Here is a 23,034-nt window from a genome sequence, read left to right on the forward strand (position 1 = left end):
AATTTTGAAAAGTGAGATAATAAAAGCCCAGTCTAGCACAATACCAACAAAGAGGAAAAATAACAGCTCTCAAAAGAAACCAGCATGGATGCATAAAGAACTCTCTGATAAATTGAAAGATAAAAAAGAGAAGTATAGAAAGTGGAAAGAGGGGCACATAACTAAGTCAGAATATCAGCAAATAGCCCGAGTCTGCAAAGACGAAGTGAGGAAAGCTAAGGCTCAAAATGAACTAAGGCTTGCGAGCAAAGTCAAAAACAACAAAAAAAAGCTTCTTTCAACATGTAAAAAACAAGAAAAAAAGTGAAGGAAATGATTGGTCCATTAGTGGGTGAAATTGGCAAGAAGGTGACAAGCAACAGGGAGAATGCAGAACTATTTAACTCGTTTTTTGCATCTGTCTTTACACAAAGGGAAAAAGCAGACCAACCTATCAAAAATAGTGCCATAAAAAACAGAACAGAAACACAAGTTAAGATAGGCAAGAAAATGGTAAGTGAGCACCTGTCCAGCCTAGACAAGTTCAAATCACCAGGACTAGATGTTTACACCCCAAGGAACTGGCAGATGTGATCTCAGAACCACTGAACTATATTTTTCAAAGATCCTGGAGCACTGGGGAACTACCAGTGGACTGGAAAAGAGCTGATGTAGTTCCTATCTTCAAAAAATGCAAAAATGGATCCAGGAAATTACAGACCTATCAGCCTGACCTCAATACCTGGGAAGACTCTGGAAAACATAATCAAACAATGAATCAGTGAGCATGTAGAGGCAAACAAAGTCATCACTAAAAGCCAACATGGGTTTGTCAAAAACAGATCATGCCAGACAAATTTTATTGCATTCTTTGACCAAGTGACAAAATTAGTGGACCAAAGGAATGCTGTGGATATAATTTACTTGGACTTCAGTAAGGCATTTGATAAAGTAGATCACAAACTACTACTTGATAAGATAGAAAAATGTGGGTTAGACAGCATCACCACCAGATGGATTCGTAGCTGGCTGACTGGCCGTACTCAGCGTGTGGTCCTTAATGGAGCCGCATCTACATGGAGGGAAGTGTGTAGTGGGGTGCCCCAGGGCTCTTTTCTGGGCCCAGTGCTCTTCAACACCTTCATCAACGATTTGGATGAGGGGAATAGATGGGGAACTCATCAAATTTGCAGATGACACCAAGCTGGCAGGAATAGCCAACACTCAGGAAGATAGGCTTAAGATAAAGGAGGATCTGGACAGACTTGAACACTGGGCGCTATCTAACAAAATGAAATTCAATGGTGAAAAAAGTAAGGTTCTACATTTAGGCAAGAAAAACCAAATGTACAGGTATAGGTGGTACCTTGCTCAATAGTAGTAACTGTGAGGGATCTCGGAGTCCTAGTGGACAATCACTTAAATATGAGCCAGCAGTGTGCTGCAGCTGCAAAAAAAAGGCAACACAGTGCTAGGCTGCATTAACAGAGGGATAGAATCAAGACCACGTGAAGTATTAATACCACTTTACAATGCCTTGGTAAGGCCACACTTGGAATACTGCATCCACATTTGGTTACCACGATGTAAAAAAGATGTTGAGACTCCAGAAAGAGTACAGAGAAAAGCAACAAAGATGATTAGGAGACTGGAGGCTAAAACATATAACAAATGGCTACTGGAATTGGGTATGTCTTGTTTAATGAAGAGAAGGACAAGGGGGGACATGATAGTACTGTTCCAATATCTCAGAGGCTGCCACAAAGAAGAGGGAGTCAAGTTATTTTCCAAAGTACCTGAGGGCAGGACAAGAAGCAACAGATGGAAACTAATCAAGGAGAGAAGCAGCCTAGAACTAAGGAGAAGCTTCCTGACAGTTAGAACAATTAACCAGTGGAACAACCTGCCTCCAGAAGTGGTGAATGCTCCAACACTGGAAGTTTTTAAGAAGAGACTGACAGCCATTTGTCTGTAATGGCACAGGGTTTCCTGCCTGAGCAGGGGGTTGGGCTAGATGACCTTCAAGGTCCCTTCCAATTATTATTATTATTATTATTATTATTATTATTATTATTATTATTATTATTATTATTATTATTATTATTATTATTATAAATGGTATCTCTATAAAGGGGTGTTGGTTAAGTTAGATAACATTTTGATTTATGTCAAAGCTATGGAGGAACATTTGAGAAACTCTGAAAGGCCCGGCTATACACCAAACTGTCCAAGTTCCACTTAACTAAGATGGATTATTTGGGATATCAGATCTCCCAGGACAGTGCAGAAATAGACCCATAAAAAGTATGCACAGTCCTGGAGTGGCACAAGGAATCAATTGCAAAGCTTCCTTGGATTTGAAAACTTCTATGGGCAATTCATCCCTGTTTTTGCACAGATTGCATTGCTGATTATGAACCTACTAAAAACAATAGGGGGCTCCAAGGCCAAACTCAGTCAACCTCCTATGTACACCATGGAGTGCCAAGCTGCTTTCAAAAAGCTAAAATGCTTATTTGCAGCAGAGCCAGTATTAAAACACCCTGACCCAGATAAACCTTGTGTTAAGGTTCTGACATGATCCCAACAAAGTAAGCACAGCTGAGATATTCCAATATCTAATGCAAAACTTTACTGAGCACAACATATTGGCATTGACGAATAGAAAACCAGCTCTGGTTCAATTGGCGCCAAATCAGTATATTAAAAGTATAGAGCCTCCCTTCCTCCCTGACAGTACTGGTCACATTAACCAATTAAGCTTCAAACAATTATTATGAGAAAGACTCTTCAGTTCTTAAAACAAAATCATGGAGGACCTTGGTTCTCAGGCTAGCAGCTTCCCACCTGCAAATACATATTCCATTCTTCCCCTCTCCCCCCATGTCCTTAGGCAAACCAAGAAACAGAAATGACTGAAGCATCATGAGGTTTCTTTGAAGCTTGACAGGCTGGCCCGCTTGAAACCAGAAGGAGCCTGGAAAACAATAAGTACATATTACTTCACTTTGAAAGCCCCGGTTTCCATGGATACTTATTATGGAACTTCTCTATTAAGCAGTCTGCCTTAATGTTATGGGCTTTTGTCCATCTAGCTTCTACGATCGGATATCCTCTCCACTGGATCAGGTACTGCAACTTCCCCTTGTAGATCCTAGAGTCAGGGATCCATTTAACTTCATAGTGTGTCTCTCCCCACCACCACCACCACCATTATTGGGCTGGGAGCTTGTTTCTCAACTGGCCTCATCCTAGAGCTCTGAAATGGCTTCAGCAACTGCAGTGGAACACTGGGTATACTTTACCCATTATCCTGGGCAGCTTTAACTCTACTGTAACTGGATTGATGACTTTTACAATGAGCAAGGGCCCTATGTATTTCAGACCTAGCTTCTTGCAAGGTTGTATCAACTTTATGTACTTTGCAGACAGATACATTTTATCTCCTATGTGGAATGTCCCTTCTTATTTGCCTGTTTCTTCTGGCTTTCTGTTGTTTTTTTTAAGGCTTTCTTTACATTGCTCCAGACACTCTGGAATGAATTTACTCAATCAGCTAAAGTACTCAACGAGGGAGGCTCCTGAGGGCATTCTGGCATAGGTGCAAATTCTAACTTTGTGGCTTTGAAAGGGGTCACATTAACCAATTAAACTTCAAACAATTATTCTGAGAAAGAATCTTCACTTCTCAAAACAAAATTGTGGATGACCTTGATTTTCAGGCTAGCAGCTTCCCACCTGCAAATGCACATTCCATTATTCCCCTCTCCCTGCTGTGTCTGCAGGCAAAGCCAAGAAACAGAAATGGTCAAAGCATTATGAGGTTTCTTTGAAGCTTAACATCTTTCATAATCCAGGCTAGAGGACCTCCAAGGTCCCTTCCGGATTCTATTCTATTCTATTCTATTCTATTCTATTCTATTCTATTCTATTCTATTCTATTCTATTCTATTCTATTCTATTCTATTCTATTCTATTCTATTCTATTCTATTCTATTCTATTCTATTCTATTCTATTCTATTCATCCAGTACAATTGTGCAAAGGAGGAAGCAGTTTCCTCCATTATTCTGCTCAAGCAGATAGTGGTCCCAGCTCTCACCCAGCAACAAAAGGTCCCCAAAGAGAAAATGGCAGACAATTACCCCAGGTGCTAAAAACTGCCTTAGTACAATATGACTGGTTCCAACAATACAAGGAGGACATGTTCTCCTGAAATGGGCTACCTTGGATGGGGAGCTGGCTATATGTGCCTGTGAGCCAATGGATTCTAGTTCTTGAGTGAAGTCTCAACACCAAAACTGCCGAGCATTTTGGCCCATGGTCCACAAAGCTCTAGACCAGGGGTCGGCAACCTGAAACAGCAAAAGAGCCACTCGGAACTGGTTCCCTCACAAAAGAAAAAACTGGGAGCCGCAAAATACACAGAACAAGGGGCTTGATTGAAGAGTGGAGCCTAAGGCAAGACATGCACCGGCCCTGCCCCCATCCACCTCTGGTATGGATGGTTCCGCCGTCCTGGCTTCTCCTCCCCTTAGAAAAGACTGCTCTCCCCCCACCCTGCGCTCTCCCTCTCTGGGACATTCTTTCCGCCTTTTGGCGCAAAGGTTCTGAGGGAGCGGAGGAGGAGGCCAATGGAGAGAAGGAGCTGCTGTGGCAAATCTGAGGCTTTGCAAAAGAGGGAGGCGGTGGTGGAATTAAAATAAAATGGGAGGGCAGGTTGAGGAAACCCAGCAGACACCTACATCAGAGGGCAAGCAAGAAAGGCAAGATTGGGGAGAGGAAGAAAGCTTTCGGAGCTTGCCCAGCAGGCAGCTGCTCCCCATTCTCAGAAATCGCCACTGCGGGAGTGGAAAGAAGTGGGGGACTGCCTCTCTCCCTAGTCTGCCAAGTGAATAAAAGTAAAGTTGAATGCAGTGGCTGGCAGGCAGGGACCGCGAGGAGTAGCCAGGATTGGAGGAGCAGAAGTCAACATTGCCAAAGAGGAGGAAGGAAAGGAAAAGTGGGTGTCTTTAAATAGTCACGCCCACTTTTCCCCCTTTTTTCCTGTTTTTTGCAACAACCAGTTGCAGATATCGACACGTGTATGTGTATCGAGTTTGGAAGCCTCTGTTTAAGTCTGTGCGTATGCTGACTCCTGTGCATATGCTGACTCCTTGTCTCCTGCCCTTGGTGCCTTTCCTGTGGAGATGCGTTTGCATCTCTCTCTGTGTCGAGCCCCGTGGGCCCAACACACACACAGGAGGGGGGGAAAGAACACCAGACTGCCGCCTCCCTACCAGACGTTCCCCACAGGTCTGACACACATACATACATACACAGGAGGGGGGAAACAATGCCAGACCGCCGCCACCTCTACCAGCCATTCCCCATGGGTCTGACACACACACACACACACACACACAGGAGAGGGGGAAACAATGCTGGACTGCTGCCGCCAACCGTTACCCACGGGTCCAACACATACACACAGGAGGGGGGTGGAAACAATGCCGGACTGCCCCCGCCTCTACCAACCATTCCCCGTGGGTCCAACACACACACACCCAGGAGGGGGGGAAACAACGCTGTACTGCTGCCTCTCTAGCAGACCTCCCCTGCAGGATGTGCCACCAGGAAGCTGGGTGGCCCAATGAGCGGCCCGTGCAGACTGCGGCCCATTGGCTGAGGCCAGGCCAGCTCCAGGATGCCACTAGAGTCAACAAGTGGCTTGGCGCTGCTCCGACATCATCGGCACAGCCAGACACAGAGGAGCCAGCAGAGGTGGGCCAGTGATGCCGCTGGGGCAAGCCGTCCCTGTGGCTCACAGCACGTGGCACCAACAGAGCGAGGGACAAACCGGTGTGGCAGCTGTGGGGAGAGGAATCCTCGCTGGCCGTGGTTCAGAGTGGATGAAGGTGGTGTAGAGCTGCAGGAGGCAGTGGCTCGCCAGTAAAGCCAACAAACTTCTAGGTGCCGCGGCTGGCCTTTCGAGGCGCCGCAGACCTCCATTGACTTCCATGGGGACGCTTGGCAATGAAGGGCTGATTGGGGCCGATTGAAACCGCTGCAGGATGTCTTTGAGTGGCAGAGACAGACACAGAGAGATGCAAACACGTCTCCACAGGAGAGGCACCAAGGGCAGGAGATGAGGAGGAGGAGGTGGTGGCTTGCTGGTAAACAAAGGGACTTGGTCTTTCTCTCTCTCACACACACACACACTCACACACACACACATACTGTACACTCACACAGAGAGAGAGAGAGAGAGAGAGAGAGAAGGGGGGAAAGAAGGAGGGGGTCTGGCAGTGCCCGAGACTCCATATGCTGCTCAGAAACACCACCACTACCACCCCCACACACCCCATCTGACCGACCCACTTACCTTTCCAGCAGTCCTCCCGTATCTTCCTCTGCTGCTGCCACATGCAGTCCGAAGAAGAAAAGAGGTTTGTCGGCAGTCCCACAAACCAAAAAACTTCAACCAATCAATTCAAACTTCACAAGTTTTTTTTCCTGTGACAAGTTTGAATTGATTGGTTGAACTTTTTTAGTCCCACTTTTTTTTTGGACTGCACATGGAGGAGGACTGGGAGCCGCAGGAGATGGCTGAAAGAGCCGCATGCGGCCCCAGAGCTGCAGGTTGCCGACCCGTGCTCTAGACATATAAAAAACAAGCTGACAAGAAGAGGGCACCTCAGAAGGAGTTTAGAGTAAGAGATAAAGTTTACCTCTCCACTAGGTTCCTGCAACCATGACAGTCCTGCAGAAAACTAAGTCCAAAATATGTAGGGCCATTTCCCATCACCAGAATCATAAACCTGGTGATGGTTGAGTTAAAACTGCCAAAAAACCTTAAGTGAGTCCATCCTGTGTTTCATTGTAGTCTATTGAAGCCTATCTCTGGTTTGCGGCCTCAGTCAAAATCACATCCTCCCCCAATTATGAAAGAAGGGCAACAATATTTTGAGGTTAAAGAAATCTTAGACCTTAGAATCCATATGGGAAGATTGCAATACCTTTTTATGTGGAAAGATATCCCTCCATCACAGGTTGAGTGGGTTGAGGCTAGCTATGTTCGCTCCTCATTTAACCTGCCAGTTTTATGTCAAATATCCCGATAAGCCTAAATGGAAACTGGTAATTTACACTGTAATGAATATGTTTTCTATTTTTTCTTTTATAGGTGTAGCCCTTTTTTTGGAAGGGCAGCATGTCATAGCTGTCATTCTATTCCTAGGGGAATTGATTTTGAAGAAGAGCCAGCCCTGATTGTGAGGAGCACCAATCAAGCACAAGGTCAGCAAAAAGAATGTGGAGATGGGAGAGGTGTGAATGCAGAGAAACACAAATATTTTTCATGCCCTTATTTGGCTCGTTTCCTTTTGCCCTTGAGATTTTAATCTTTAACTTCCATCACTATTGTTTCTGTGGCTGCAAAGCTAGAAATGTAATTTTCTTACAGTAGAAAATGTGCAGGTTTAAGATATTAAAAAGCCAATGGACGTCACTCTTCACAACCTAGGATGCTGACATTTTCCCCATTGTTTTTTGCCCCTTGAATTCAATGTCTAATAAATATCTAATTCATTGTCTAATAAATGGGAGAGATCTGTAGGAAAATCTAAAATAATAAAATAACCTGTCATATTTATTATTAACTTATTACATCTTTAACTTATTACATCAAGTATTAATGATGTAAATGAAAATTATTGACTGCCTACTATTGTTCTTATGGCCCATTCCATACACAAACACATCACCTGAACAGGTGTGACTCAGGATTACTTGTTGAGTATGGTTTGCCAGCCAGCTACAGATCCATCTGGTGGCGATGTTGTCTATTCTAGCTTACCAAGGAGTAAGTTGTGGTCTACTTTATCAAATGCCTTACTGAAGTCTAAGTATACTACATCCACCGCATTTTGCTGGTCTACTAGTTTAGTCACTTTATTGAAGAATGAAATAAGATTGGTTTGGCATGATCTGTTTTTAACAAACCTGTGCTGGCTACTAGTTATAACTTTGTTTGCTTCTAGTTGTTCACAGATCTGTTTTTTTATTATCTTTTCTAAGATCTTCCCGGTTATTGATGTTAAAATGATTGGTCTGTAGTTTCCTGGGTCTGTTTCCCCCCAACTTTCTTGAAGATGGGAACCGCATCAGCCCTTTTCCAGTCCTCTGGTACTTCTCTGGTGCTCCAGGATTTCTGAAAGATATGGTGCCATGGTTCTGAGATAACATCTGCCACCTCCTTCAAAACCCTGAGATGTAATTCACCAGGTGATTTATATTCATCAAGATCAGACAGATGTTCTCTTACCATTTTCTCACTTATTCTAATTTTTCTTTCTAGTCTTTCTTTTACAGTTACGTTTTTGGTATGTTGGGCTATTCTTTCTTTTTATGTGAAGACAGATGCAAAGAATGAGTTAAGCTGCTGTGCTCTCTACTGCCTGTTAGTTTCTTGCCATCTTCTCTTTAGTGGACCTACAGTTTCCTTGACTTTTTTCTTGTTAATGTGTTACAAGAAACTTTTTAAAATTATCTTTGACTTTTGTTTCAAGTCTTTGTTTATTCTGAGCCTTTGCTTTCCTTGACTTCATATTTGTAGATTCAAGCTATCTGCTGATATTCTGCCTTAGTTATGTGTCCCTCTTTTCATTTTTGTACTTATTCTTTTTGTCTTTCAGTTTATCAGAGTGATTTTTGTGCAATCATCCTGGTTTCTTCTTTGATTTCTTTTTCAGATGTATTGTGTTGGACTGGGTTTTTATGATCATATTTTTCAGAGTTTCCCACGCTTCCTGAGTTGCTTTCTCCTTTAGGATTTTTATCCATGAATTTTTTCTTAGGCTCTGAGTTTGTTAAAAGTAAAAAAAGTTACCATATTTATTAACAAGCTAATAATGAAGCCTAGAATTCCAGGTACAATGCCACTAGGGGGCCAGAAGCAGATGTATATCAATGCTAAAACCCTAAGAGAGATATTTTTGCCTGGGATAATTTGACCTCTTGAGATCATTACAGACTTGTCCATACATTTCTTGTCTGGACTGATTTAAATCCTTTGGGCTACACATGATGTAGAATATTTCATTTATTTTTCTTTTTTATAAATATTTTATTAATTATCTAGTTTTACAGTCGAATGAACCTTTATTGTCAAAGTACAACCATGTATACATTGAGATTGGCTGAGCCTCCCATTGTCTATAAATACTTAATAGACAATGTGTTGTCTGGGTCCATTAATAATTCAGTGGTATATATTAACTTCTTCAGTCTACATCAGTGTTCAAAATTCCTCTATTGTTTATAATTTCAAGTAAGTTATATATAAGTTTTGGGTAACCAAAAGCTTCTCTTATTCAAACTTCTTAGCATTTTCCTGTTTCCCTTCTCATACCAAAATTTAATATTCTAATTACAAATCCTATCTTTCTAGTTATGATAATACTTCTATTTCTAGCAATTATCTATTCTCCACCATATTCAAACATCTAGTTAGTAATATAATATCCCATCTAATGGATCAAAACCTCTATTTTCTTTCTTCTCTAGCTTTCTTCCTTTGCCAACTAATTTTCCAAGTCAATGCATTTGAATCATCAAGTAATTTTTGCTCTTTTTGTGTATATTGTTTGGACTAAGAAAGACCATTTGGTTAAAATATTTTTGGAAGAACGAACCCATTGATATTCACTAAACAACCTTCTTCTTTTTCCAATTCCCCACAGTTCTCCCAACAGCTCTATCTTCCATTCAATCAGTTCTTCTTCCTTTTCCTCAAATGTGTTCTGAATTCTTCTAGTTCTTCAGTTGTCTGAATCTGACAGTCAGTTCCTTCCTTTAGGTCCTCCATCTTTGGATCTGCTTCCTCTAGTTTTCCTTCTATTTTCTGGGTTGCTAGTTCCTTCTTTGTAGTTATGTTCTGGGTTTGAAAATTTAGATTAGAAAATTGTTCTTTTATCTCCTTTGTATTATTTCTAGTCTCATCATGAGCTAAAGCAATAGTCTCTTGTACTGATTTCAATATGGAGATAATTTCTTTCTGATCTTCATCCATATTTTCTTGGTGGTATATCAAATTGAAGACTTTGGGGACAGGTGTTAGAGATGTGTTAGAGATGGTTTTTTACCATTTAAAGCTGAGTATGGGACATCCATTTCATTTTTTATAGATGGTCTTTATAATAAAATTTCTTCATCAATCAAAGATTTGTAATCCAAAATATTCCACCATCTCAAGAAATGATATTTTTCTCCTGCAGGGAAATAGTTCCACATCACAGCTCTGAAAGTCAGTTAATATTTATATTTGTAGTTCAGGCAGGCCAGTTTCAAAATAGTTCATCATCTCTGCCACACCAATAAGCAGTCCAAAAGTTCCCCCCTTTTCCTAGCTGCAATCTTCAAAAGTGAAAGTTTCCAAGGAGAGCAAGAGTCTTGTCTAAATCTGGCCTTCAAGCCAAGTTTCCTTTAGGCATAACAAATTGTAGTGCCATAATTTGCCACTAGGTGTCAATAGTGCCATTTTCCAGCTTTTTAAATCCAAACTTATATTACAAGCTTTTCAAATCTTTTTAAAAAAAAGTCTCTAAAGCACTTTTAGTCCCCAAATTTCAAAGTCGTATATGTGTATTAATTTCAAATTAATTTTGTAATGTTCTCTGCTTCCCCAAGTAATTAGTTCACCATTTTTCTTTTCCTGAGAGAATTGGGTGGAAATTCACATTCCCTCTCTCATCGGGGAGGGTGCTTTGGGCATTTTTTTCCAGGAAGAAGTCTTAGTTATAAAGAGAGGACAGGGTCTCACCCAGTTTCATCCATGTTGCTGAAAGGTTGCTTGTTAGTGCTTATTGTTTTCCGTTGTCAGCAGCTTCTGATTGGCTACATGAATGTACCCAGTCTTTCCTATGCTGGTTTGGAGGGCTTCCTCAGATCAAACGGAAGGGCTGCCACCCTCCTGCAATCAATGAGGGTCACCTCCTTGCTTGTTGCTTCTACGGGCAACTTTTGACCCTTTCCCGGGTTCCCAGTGGGGTTAAATTAAATGTAAAAGGCGGAGCCCCGTCTTCCTGCACTTGTTCCCCTGGGTTGTCAAACTGGAAGCTGAACATCTCATTTTTGTACCTTATCAACATCAGTGAAATGGAGGCATAGAGGTGATGTAGAGCTTGGTACCAGTCCAGCCTTAGTCATGAAAACTCAATGGATGACTTTGTGTTAACCTCTCAGCTCAATCTACTTCAGTGGCTTGTTGATTGGGGAAAAACTGGAGGATGAAGTGCTACATATTCCACCTTGAGGTCCTGGAGAAACACAGAATATAAATTCTAATAATGGTAATGATTCCTTGTCACTTTTGATTATTACTCAGGAATTCTAGAGAAATAACATTTGAAATTCACAACACTATAATTCTTGGAAATGTTTAAATTGTCTCCTTTATGACTGTACATGCTGTACATCTACAGGGCTCAGATTCTGGTAATGTGAAAAATAACACGGACATCATCCCAATAGTTTATTTTATTTACAATATCTGTATATCCATTCTTTATAGTATACCAGACCAAATATATACAGTTTGTAGCATTATTCATTCAAGGTGCTCTCTTCAGTGGTTTGTTGGTGAGAAACCTATAATCATTATTAAAAAATCCAAATACAGGTAGTGCACGACTTACAACAGTTCATTTAGTTACAACAGCACTGTCAGATCTGCCATCTTCAGCTTAGTGCTTTGTTGGCATCCTGTCATAAATTGTTAAGGGGGAGAGGAAGTAGGCAATTGGCATGTAGAGGGTAGAGATGAACAAAGGGGAAGAAGGGGTGACAGGCTTGATTGAAGCTGGAAGTGTGAGAACTGACCTATTCCAGTCTTCAAGACTGCAGAGGCTGGAAAAAGAATGCAAACATCTGAGCAATTCCCAAAACACCTATGTTGCATGCCATTGGATGAAGACAGACTGCTCAACGGGGGAAGTCTGGCGAGGAGGAGAAATATTGTAACACTTTACATGAGAATTTCAGTTTTAACCTTGCTTTTGCTGCTCTTAGTAATCCTTAGTAAAAAAAACCCTATCACTTCAACCAAATGGAGTTGAGGTTCTTTGTTTCCTAGGGACCCAGTTGGCACAGGTCTGGCAGGCACTGAAGAAAGTGATTTATGACCTTTTTTCACAGTTACAACCTTTGCAGCATCCCCATGACCATGTCATCAAAATTCAGATGTTTGGCAACTGGTTTATACTTATGACTATTGCTGCATCTCAAGGTAATATGATCAAATTTTGCAACTTTTTGACAAGCAAAGTAAAGCCAGATTCACTTAACAGTTGGGTTACTAACATTATTTGAAGTCATTCATTTAACAACTATGGCAAGATAGGTTATAAAATGGGACAAAACTCAGTTAACGAGAAATTTTGGGCTCAGTTGTAAGTTAAGGATTATCTGTATAGTTGCATTTGTCTACAATTTTATTTTAATTTAAAATGAACAATTTTTTGTCTCACAAGAAATGTGTAAGGACCTACCTCATCTAAGCCTCCCAAAAAGCAGAATTCTTGAAACAGGCATTGGCTCAAAAGGAACTTTTATTAGGGGCTAGTGATAGCAGGGAAAACAAGGCAAGGTCTGAAGAAAACCCAGAAAAGCAGTATATTAAAAGCAGTATTCAGTACTCCTCCCCCCAGGGTCCCAGTGTTCATTTGAATTCCAGCTAATCCACAGATGGCATAGTACAGAGCTTTTCAACCTTTTTCAACCCTTTCATCCATTCTACCACTTTTAGGATATGGCACCTGAGTACCACCTAGCAAGGTGTCAAAAAACTGGATGACCAAAAAAAGAGGAAAAAAGTGATGAAGTACAAGTAGTCCTCAACTTACAGCATTTTGCTTAGTAACTATTTGAAGTTACAATGGCACTGAAAAAAGTGCCCCCCAAGCCACAGCCGAGTAACACACCTGCCTGCCCACCCGGCGGCGCTCTTCCTCCTGTCCGAGGTTTTCATTGTTGTGAGCATTTCTGTTGAGGATTGGCAGCGGGGATGGGGTGGGGTGGGGTGTTTGGTTTTTATTCCCCCCATCTGCTGGGTGGTTGTAGCAGGTTTTGGTCACTTCACATGACCCTGGGACACTTGACAGTCATAAATATGAATCAGTTGCCAAGCATCTAAATGTAAATCACAAGACCCTGGAGATGCTGCAACATTCCAGCTTATTGGCTCTTCTTCTGGACTCAGAAGTCACCAAGATCAGCACTGAGCTCCAGCTGGAGCCTGGTGCTGATCCTGGTGCTTCCGCTGAGCCCTGACAGCCCTGAAGAAGCACTGATCCTGGTGCTTTCTCTGAGCCCTGACAGCCCTGCAGCTCCAGCCATCTCTCGCTCAGGCTTGTGCGGTGCTGCCACCAGTTCAGCTCATTCCCCTCCCCCACTACACTTTTCTAGGATGGTCATGTACCACCTGCCAGGTGCCAATGTACTGGTTGAAAAGCCCTGGCATAGTGTTTTGGTAACTGGCTTCTTTGGCACATTCTTTCAAGGTCTCTCTCTTTTGTTTCCTTCTGGCTACAAGCACAACTGTTTCTCAGATAAAGGTGATACATTCTATCCCCTGGGGGAAGGGCACAATAGCAAGACAGTGCAAAGCATCCCCCCTCCCAACGGAATGACAGGCCCCAAAGAAAGTTTACAGATTCAGAAATAGGCATAGGGAAACAATGTATTTCTTTGGGGACCTGACAAAATGACTGGCTATTTATTTACCAAGTACTTCATGCATAATGTTTAGTCAAAGGGAAGATTTGTAAACTGGAACAGTGTGTATTTAACAAACTCTTCATCTGTCAGGACCCACCCCAATCCACATCTTAGGAAAAAAGAACTCTTGGAGACAGGGTTGTCCAAGCAGGAACTTTCACTAAAACATGATTGTCAGTGGATAATCTAGACAGGATCTGGAAACTGTGTTGCAGATTGATACTTTCAAAGTGTCTCTGAGTAAAAACCCCTCCCTTCAGTCCATTTGGTCAGTCCCAGATCAATTAAGGTTCAGGTGTCAAAACCTTCCATGGGAAAAGGGATCTTCCATGCCTTTATGACATTTACTTCCTCCCCTTCAGATTCCAATCGGAGATACAAACCAGAATCTCTCCCCCCATTTTCTTTGTTCTTCTCAGTTCAAAGGTTCTTTCCCTGGTCTTTGATGATGGCCTCCAGGCAGGCTGAATAAACAACCTTGCATCTAATCGATAGGGATGGCCAATTAACATCTTCTCTTCTCCTCCTTGGGAATGGCAGAATCCAGTGAGGGGTGAGATTTAGGGGTGCACAGATAGGGATTTAGGAATGGAATATAAATGGATTCTGACATCATCTTTCTTGTATGAAAAACAAATGATGGTTTCTTTTCAAACCCTGTAATCCTGAGGTGAAACAAGAATATTACATAGAATAAGATTCTGAATGCCAAGTCATTCTGGGCTTTAAATTAATTACTATCCTAGATACATTAGAATGCATCCATCAGTAAATGCAAAAATGCTGTCTTAGGCTGAGTATTTTTCAACATCTTCATAAATTATTTAGATAAGGTGACAGAAGGGGAATTCATCAAATTTACAGACAATATCAAGCAGGGAGGGAATAGCCAATGCTTTGGAAAACAGACCTATGGGACAGAAGGATCTTGATGTTGGGTCTTATCTAACAAAATGCAATTCAGTGGGGATAAAAATAAGATCTTACACTGTTGTGATTCAGGGTCAGCCTGTGGGTTCGGCAGTTGGGTCGGACGATTCAGAGGAGGAGGAGGGGGGTGTTGGAGAGCTTGCTGAGAATAATATTGAGGCTCCACAGAGCCCTCAGCCAGGCCCCTCCCATCTGGTCACGACGCAGACCCAGCTGTGCGAGCCTGACAGCGTGGATGAAGATGACCCACAGCTGGCCCTGTTCAAGGACGCCCGATGCAGGAGGCAGTCAATCAGGAGTAAACAGAGGAAGGCAATGGGGCACCTCGGAAGGAGGCAGAGAGAAGCCACGCCCTGAACTGTTTAAAAGGGGAATGTGTGGGAGGGCTGGTTTGCTGAAGGCAACCGTTTGAATAGCTCCTGTTTCATGGTTCGTGTTTGCTCTCTTTGCTCTGTTTGCTCTGTTTATGAGCCTTGGTGGAGCAGTGGGCTAATGCCTCCTTAAGTAACACCAGCTGCCTGCAATTAGTGCAGGTTCGAGTCCCACCAGGCTCAAGGTTGACTCAGCCTTCCATCCTTCCGAGGTAGGTAAAATGAGGACCCAGATTGTTGGGGGCAATAAGCTGACTTTGTAATAATGCCGCTTGGGGTGTGTGTGAAAGCCCTAATAAGCAGGCATATACATAGAATGAAGGCTACTGCTAAGCTTGTAAGCCGCCCTGAGTCTTCAGAGAAGGGCGGGATATAAATGGAATTAAAATAAATAAAATAAAAAATAAAATAAATTTGGCAGGCTTAGTTCCAGCCTCTTGCCTTCTTGTAAAAGGGGTTGTCCCTGCCTTTTCTGCAGGGCCGGTAGTAGGCTGGTACAGAACATACACTTCAGCAAAAAAAACAAAACACAAAACAATAAATGCACAGGTATAAATGTACTTCAAAGTGTTGTTCACCCTTGGCCAATATAGGCGTAGGGGCTGGAGGAGCCGGGGGCCTAATATTGAAGGTGAACTTGGGTTTGAGTAAACTACAATGAAAGACAGAGTGAGTTTGTCATAGGCTCTTAGGGAGCTCTAATTCAATGGTCACCAGGTTGATAATGTGTTTGATAGGGAAAGGTGTAACAAACTTAGGACCCAATTTTTAGAACAGGGCTTTTCAACCTTTTCACCCATTGTACCACCTGGCCCTTGCACACACCTGTGGACTCTGTGGGAGGGGACACTGCGAGCAGCATGAGAGTCCACATTACCTGCGCTACAAACTTCTTCCAAGAATTAAATTCATTAACTTTGAAGTTTGTTTGGCAAGGAAAGAAAGCTAGAATAAAGATGAAAACATTGCAAGATGCTAAGGAAAATGGAGGTTTTGGACTGTCCGAGTGGGCTTTGTATTATCAAGCATCTGTATTAACATGGGTGAAAGAATGGATAACTCTTAGGAATAAAAGGTTGTTATATTTGGAGGGACGTGACTTACAATTGGGGTGGCACACTTTTTTGTGGTACAGGAAAAATAAAATCTATAAGTATTTCCAAAATCACTATATTAGAAATGGGAAAAAACCAAAACTAAGATATATGTAAAAATTCCAAGGTGGCTATCAACGACGGAAGCTTTTTCACATCCAAATTTGGTAGATTTTGAAAAAATTTGGACATATAGAGATATTTTAAATACTGATGGGACATTAAAATTGAAACAAGAACTGAAAAATCAGGGCATCAACATGTCATGGTGGATACAGTTATAAATACAAAATAGATATGAAAAAGACGTGAAACTGGGTTTTATAAAGAAACTATTTGATAAGATTAACTTCTGATGAGAAACTAAGAAAATGTATAACTTTGTTAATTTTGGAGATGGAAAGTGAACAAACTAAAGAAACAATGACAAGGTGGGCGAAAAACTTTGGTTATAATATAGAACTCGAAAAATGGCAAAAACTATGGGAGAGAAACTATAAACTGACAATGTCAACTGCGTATAAAGAAAATTTATATAAAATGTTTTATAGATGGCACCTGCCACCAGCAAGATTAGCAAAAATGTTTAAAAATATGTCAGATAGATGTTGGAAATGTAAACATAATTTAGGCACACATTATCATATCTGGTCGACATGTGATAAAGCAAAGGCTTATTGGAAAAAAAATACATGCTTGGTTAGAAAAAATGTTGGGAGAACAAGTAGTATTTAATCCTGAATTTTTTCTATTAGATATAATACCAGAAAAGATTAATAAGCAAAGTTTATATTTGGTTCTACATATTACTACAGCAGCTACAATAATTTTCGCACAATATTGGAAAAATGAAGGAATACCACCAGAGGAAGAAGTAATTAAAAAAATATTGGAATGCGCTGAGATGGACAGACTCACTATGAGACTGAAAGATAAAGAAAAAACAGAATACTACCAAAGCTGGAAATTATTCTACAAATGGCTAGAGGAAAGAACCAAAGAGTAGGATTTGATTATGTATTAGCGTTTTTGAACCCAGACTGCACGCTGGTTGAAAAATTAACATGTATGTAAAGAAAAAAGAACTAATAAAAAGCTTTAAAAAAAAAGAAAAGAAAGAGGACTGGGAAGGAAAGGCTCAAAAAGTAACCCTCACACAAGGAGGAAAAAAAAATCCAGAGCCTATCCCTCCTGAAAAGGAACCAGTGGATCCGAACTTGGAAATGATCAAAGCAATGCTACAGCAGACAATGGAATATGTGTAAGACTCTGAGGAACTAAAAGCCCAGCTGAAAGAGCAATCAGAATCGGAGGAAGAAGCAGAGGAGGAAGCTGGCAAAGAAGAGCCAACGGTGCCTGAGGCAGGGGTGGCAGCTCGCCCTCCTGCAGCAGCGGCAAGATGAGCATGACCGCCCCCCAAACCCAGAGGCACAGTACCCCAACTGGCCAATTCCGTTGGTGAAATTCGGTGGGAATCCCAAGAGATTGGGTTGTTCCTAGCCCAGGTATTCACCTACATACAGCTATATAGGAGAATGTTGCCAACAGATGAGAAGAAAGTCAGAATGGTCACCCTAGCACTGGAAGATACTGCTGCTGACTGGATGGTGACCTTTCACAACTGCAACACTCCAGAACTAAGAAATTTTAACCAGTTTATGGAAGCCTTTTGACATTGCTACAAAGATCAGCTGGCAGACCAGAAAGCCCGTGACCACATAAAAACAGTGAAGCAAGGGTGACAACCAGTAGCTGAGCACAAAGAGGAATTCTGAGAGCTGGCCAGCCACTTAAACTAGCCAGAGGACATCCCGGTGAGCTGTTTCCAGGATGGTGTGTACGAAGACCTGTACAATGCCTGTGTGGCCCGTGGAGCTCCAGGGTGATTGTACGATTGGTGCCTCTTAGCAGAAGAGGTGGAAATAGATCAATGCAATCATCAGCACACCTGGTGAGAACCAGTTTCAAGCCAACACCTGAGAGGAGAGGTGAAACTGCATGGGTGATGCTGCCACCACCCCATTCCACAGCATGCCTCAAATGTAGAAAGGAAGGGCCCTGAGCAGTCAACTGCCGTGGCAAAGGGTCAGCAAAGACGAGAGACTGGCAATTGGTGGAGAGAGCCACACCACACCTAAGGGAGCTGGTGATGGTGTTCAAGGAGTCTGTAGAGCTCCCTGGGTCCGCAGGGCAGAGGGTCGAGCTCTGACCACCAAATGACCCGGGGCAGCAGAGAGTGACTAAAAGAACAACCCCTTAGTAAATGGGCCGATTGACCCTATAGCTGTGCCCTTAGAACTGTCCATACCAGGCACCGGGAAGAGAGTAAAGTTAGCAGCTTTACTGGACTCCGGATTCACTCACTGCCTAATCAGCCCAAAGCTAGTAGAGAAATTGGGAATACCCCTCAGCAGACTCAAGGCCTTGATCACATTTTGTCAACTCAATGGGTCAGTCGCAGGGGGGGGGGTCCCTGCCAGTTTTGCCACCAGACCCTTGCAAATTTTCATGGGAGACCACTCAGACTTTAGTGTTTGTGTTGGCCCCTGGCATGGAGTGGGCCTAGCATGGCTAAAGAAATGGAATCCCATAGTCAATTGAAGGGAGGGGTGCCTGAAATTCCCCATTCAGAGAAAAGGGCAGGAGGTGTGGACTACGACATGAGTTAGCACCGCCCTCAGCAAGCAGGAGCTGTAGAGCCTCCCACTGGAATACTGGGACTTATCCAAAGTGTTCAGTGAGCAGAGATTGGATGAGCTCCCGCCCCGCTAACCTGCAGACTATGCCATTGAAATTGTCCCAGGGACAAAACTCCCAAAGCCAAAAATGTACTCCATAACTGCTAGGGAATTGAATGAACTTCATAAGTTCATCTCTGCATTAATTATAAGGGTCAGTGCATGGAAAATATGTACCCAGTCCTCCTAATGAGTGACATGCTAGCACATCTGTCAAAAGGGAAATTTTTCTCTAAATTTTTCTCTAAACTAGACTTGCGGGAGGCGTACTATTGAATAAGAATACGTGAGGGGGATGAATGGAAAACTGCTTTCAACTGCCCCTTGGGCTGTTTCCAATTCAAGGTGCTATCTTTTGGACTATTAGGGGTGCCTACTGTGTTTATGCAACTGATCAATGAGGTCCTTCACAAGGATCTGTATAAGGGGGGGGATTGGTTTATCTTGATGACATCTTAATCTATACTGAGACCAAGGCAGAGCACATTAAACTAATCAGAGCAATATTAAATAAATTGTGCTCTGCCAAATTGTATGCCAAGCTCTCAAAGTGTGAGTTCCACAAAGACCACATTGACTATTTGGGCTATCTCATCTCAAGCGAAAGGGTGGAGATGGATCTGGAGAAAGTGTGAGCTGTACTGGAGTGGGCTCCCCCTCACATTAGGAAGCAATTGCAGATCTTCTTAGGCTTTGTGATTTTTTATTCTTTCATTCGCACAAATTGCAGTCCCCATCACAAACCTCTTAAAAACCAAAGGCAAGGACAAACCAAAACCCAACCAGCTGCTGAAATGGATGGGGGACTGTCAAGTAGTGTTTGAGAAACTAAACAAGCTTTTATCTGCAGAGCTGGTACTGAAGCACCCAGCCACAGGGAAAGCTTTTGTTGTTCAGGTTGACACTAGTGATGTGGCCGTAGGAGCAGTTCTCCAGAGAAATGAGAAAGGCCAACTGCAGCTCTGTGCTTACACCTCTAAAAAACAGACTGAGCAGCAGTAGGTGGCCTGGGAGAAGGTAGCCTATGCTGTGCAATGGGCCTTCTAATCTAGAGGCATTTCTTAGAGGGGCGTAAAATACCATTTCAGGTGTGGACTGATCACAAGAATCTCGAAGCTATGAAAATCCCTAGGAAGCTGTCCCCTAAGCAAGCATGGTGGTCACAGCATATCCACCGGTTCAATTTTACAATTCATTACCTTCCTGGGGGAAGAATTTCCTGGCAGATGCCCTGTCTAAGATGCCACAATATAATAATAATAAACCTGAAGTAACTAAACCATTCCTTACTCCCAAACAGCAGCACCTGTCACTACTCGAGCACAAACAAGGGTAAGGTGCCAATAGACCTGATGGTGGCCCAAGAGTTCAAGAAATCTCTAGAAACTGATGAGTGGTTTCAAAGCCATAAGAACTTGTGTTTAATAAAAGATGACCTGCCTTGGGTTGGGGAGAAAATACACATTCCAGCAGCTTTAAGACTGAGAGTAAGGCAAACTGGGCATGATTCGGAAATTGCTGGACATTTTGGATTCGTCAAAATCCTACATCTGCTTAAAAAGCAGTTAAAAGGGTTAAATATTTGGGGATATATTTGTCACCCTCAAATGTAAAGTTATATAAAAATAATTATGAAAAGTTATGGGGAAAAGTTCAAAAAGAATTGGATAGCTGGAAAAAACTACAATTATCTTTATTGGGAAGAATTGCAGCTGTGAAAATGAATGTTTTGCCAAAATTTTTATTTTTATTTCAAATGATACCTATACTTAAAAAGGATTCAAACTTGGAGGAATGGCAAAAAGGTATTAATAAATTTGTTTGGGCAGGGAAAAGGCCACGAGTTAAATTTAAGGTTATGCAGGATACGCGTGAGAGAGGTGGTCTTAAAATGCCTAATTTTAAATTATATTATGAAGCTGCTGCTTTGTCAGCGATAAGTGATTGGTTTAATTTAACACAAGTGAGATTACTAAATCTTGAAGGCCATGATTTGTTATTTGGTTGGCATGCATATTTATTGTATGATAAGAAGGTGGATAATGTGTTCAAGGTACATATTTTAAGGTATGCTCTGTTGCGAGTTTGGAAAATGTATAGACACAAGTTAAATTATAAGATACCTATATGGGCAATACCGAAACACGCAATAGAAAATATAAGTGTTGGGTTTAAACATGATGTGATTACATATAAGGAAATTTTAAGTTTGGAAAGGAATGTATGGCAATTAAAGCCATATAATATTTTAAGAGAAGAAAAGATTGTACAAACTTGGTTTCAGTATGGGCAATTACAGGCCAGGTGGAAGGAAGACCAGAAAATTGGTTTTTCAATGATTGATGAAAATCTGGTAAAGCAAATTAGAGATCAAGGTCAAGCACATATTAAAAGGATATCTTGCATTGATAGAAATTGATTCAGAGACAGAACTTGTTAAAGACTGTATGATAAAGTGGGCTCAGAATTTTCAAGAAGTTATTACAATGGATACTTGGGACAAGATTTGGGTGAGAAATGTAAAATTTACGCAGGCTCAAAACTTAAGAGAGAACTTTTATAAAATGTTTTATAGGTGGCACTTAGCTCCTAAAAAATTAGCAAGTATGTATCCGAACTGTCAGCCCAAATGTTGGAGGTGTGGTGGTGAAGATGCAACGTATTTTCATATATGGTGGACCTGTAAAAAGGTTAAAGCTTTTTGGATTAAAATTTGGTGGAACATGCAAAAGATATTCAAGAAAAGGATAACGTTTTGTCCGCAACTGTTTTTACTGGGCATTATTATTGATACTACTGTTATGGACACTAAGCTGATGTTGAACTTAATTACGGCAGCGAGACTTTTATTTATTTATTTATTTATTTATTTGACTTGTATACCGCCCTTCTCCCTAAGGACTCAGGGCGGTGAACAGTGACATAAATAACAGAATGCACAAATAGTTATCTTAAAACAATAATTAAAACAGAACCCGTCAGACCAGACCGGATTGCTTAAACAGATATGTTTTTAGGTTGCGTCGGAAGGAGCGAAGGTCGGGAGCCATCCGGAGCTCAACCGGTAAACGGTTCCATAGGTCAGGCGCGCTCACAGAGAACGCCCTCCCTCTGGGAGCTACCAGACGGCATTCTCCAAATGGCGGCACCCTTAGGAGGCCCTCTCTGTGGGCGTTGACGCTGGCAGCAGGTGATTCCTAAGGTACTCCGGACCCATGCCATGTAGGGCTTTGAAAACCATTACCAGCACCTTGAATCTTACCCGGAGGACAACTGGGAGCCAATGCAGTTCACGGAGTAGAGGTGTAACATGGGAGTATCGGGAGACTCCCAACACAACACTCGCGGCTGCATTCTGTACCAGTTGGAGCCTCCGAGTGGTCCTCAAGGGCAGCCCCATGTAAAGAGCATTGCAGTAGTCTAAACGAGAGGTCACGAGTGCATGAGTGACCGTACGTAGGGCATCTCGGTCTAGATAGGGCCATAATTGGCGAACCAGGCGAACGGCTCCTCTAGTCACAGCTGTTATGTGGTCTTCCAAGGAAAGCTGTGAATCTAAGAGGACTCCCAAGTTGCGAGCGCTATCTGTGGGGGGTAATAACTTACCCCCTATAGAAAGAGATGGAATGTTCTGAATATCTCGAGATGCCGGTACGTACAGCCACTCAGTTTTGTCGGGGTTGAGTTGAAGCCTGTTCTTCCCCATCCAGACCCGAACTGCTTCTAGGCAACGGGACATCACATCAAGGGCATCACTGAGGTGGTTTGGGGTCGAAATAAAAAGCTGGGTATTGTTCTGAACCAGCCCTCTTCTAGCAAACCCCTATTCAAAAAGAAGAGACTGGAGAGCGTCCAAGGCTAAAAGGCTTCTACCAAGATTTAATTACGCAGTTAACAAAAACACTAGAGCTTGTCTTCTCAAGCGGAAAAGTTGCTTTCAGCAACCAGCCCCTCCCCAAACACTCCTTTTATAGAGAGCTCAGGGCGTGGTCTCCCTGTGCCTCCTCCCGAGGAGTCCCACATTCTTTCTTTGTTTGTTCCTGCTCGACTGCCTCCTGCGTCGGGCGTCCTTGAACAGGGCCAGCTGTGGGTCATCATCTTCCGCACTATCGGGCTCACGCAGCTGAGAAGAGGGCCCCGGCTGGGAACTCTGCCAAGCCTCCACGCC

The sequence above is a fragment of the Vipera berus genome, assembly GCF_964194415.1.
Source record: "Vipera berus genome assembly, chromosome: Z".
Classification (NCBI taxonomy): Eukaryota; Metazoa; Chordata; class Lepidosauria; order Squamata; family Viperidae; genus Vipera; species Vipera berus.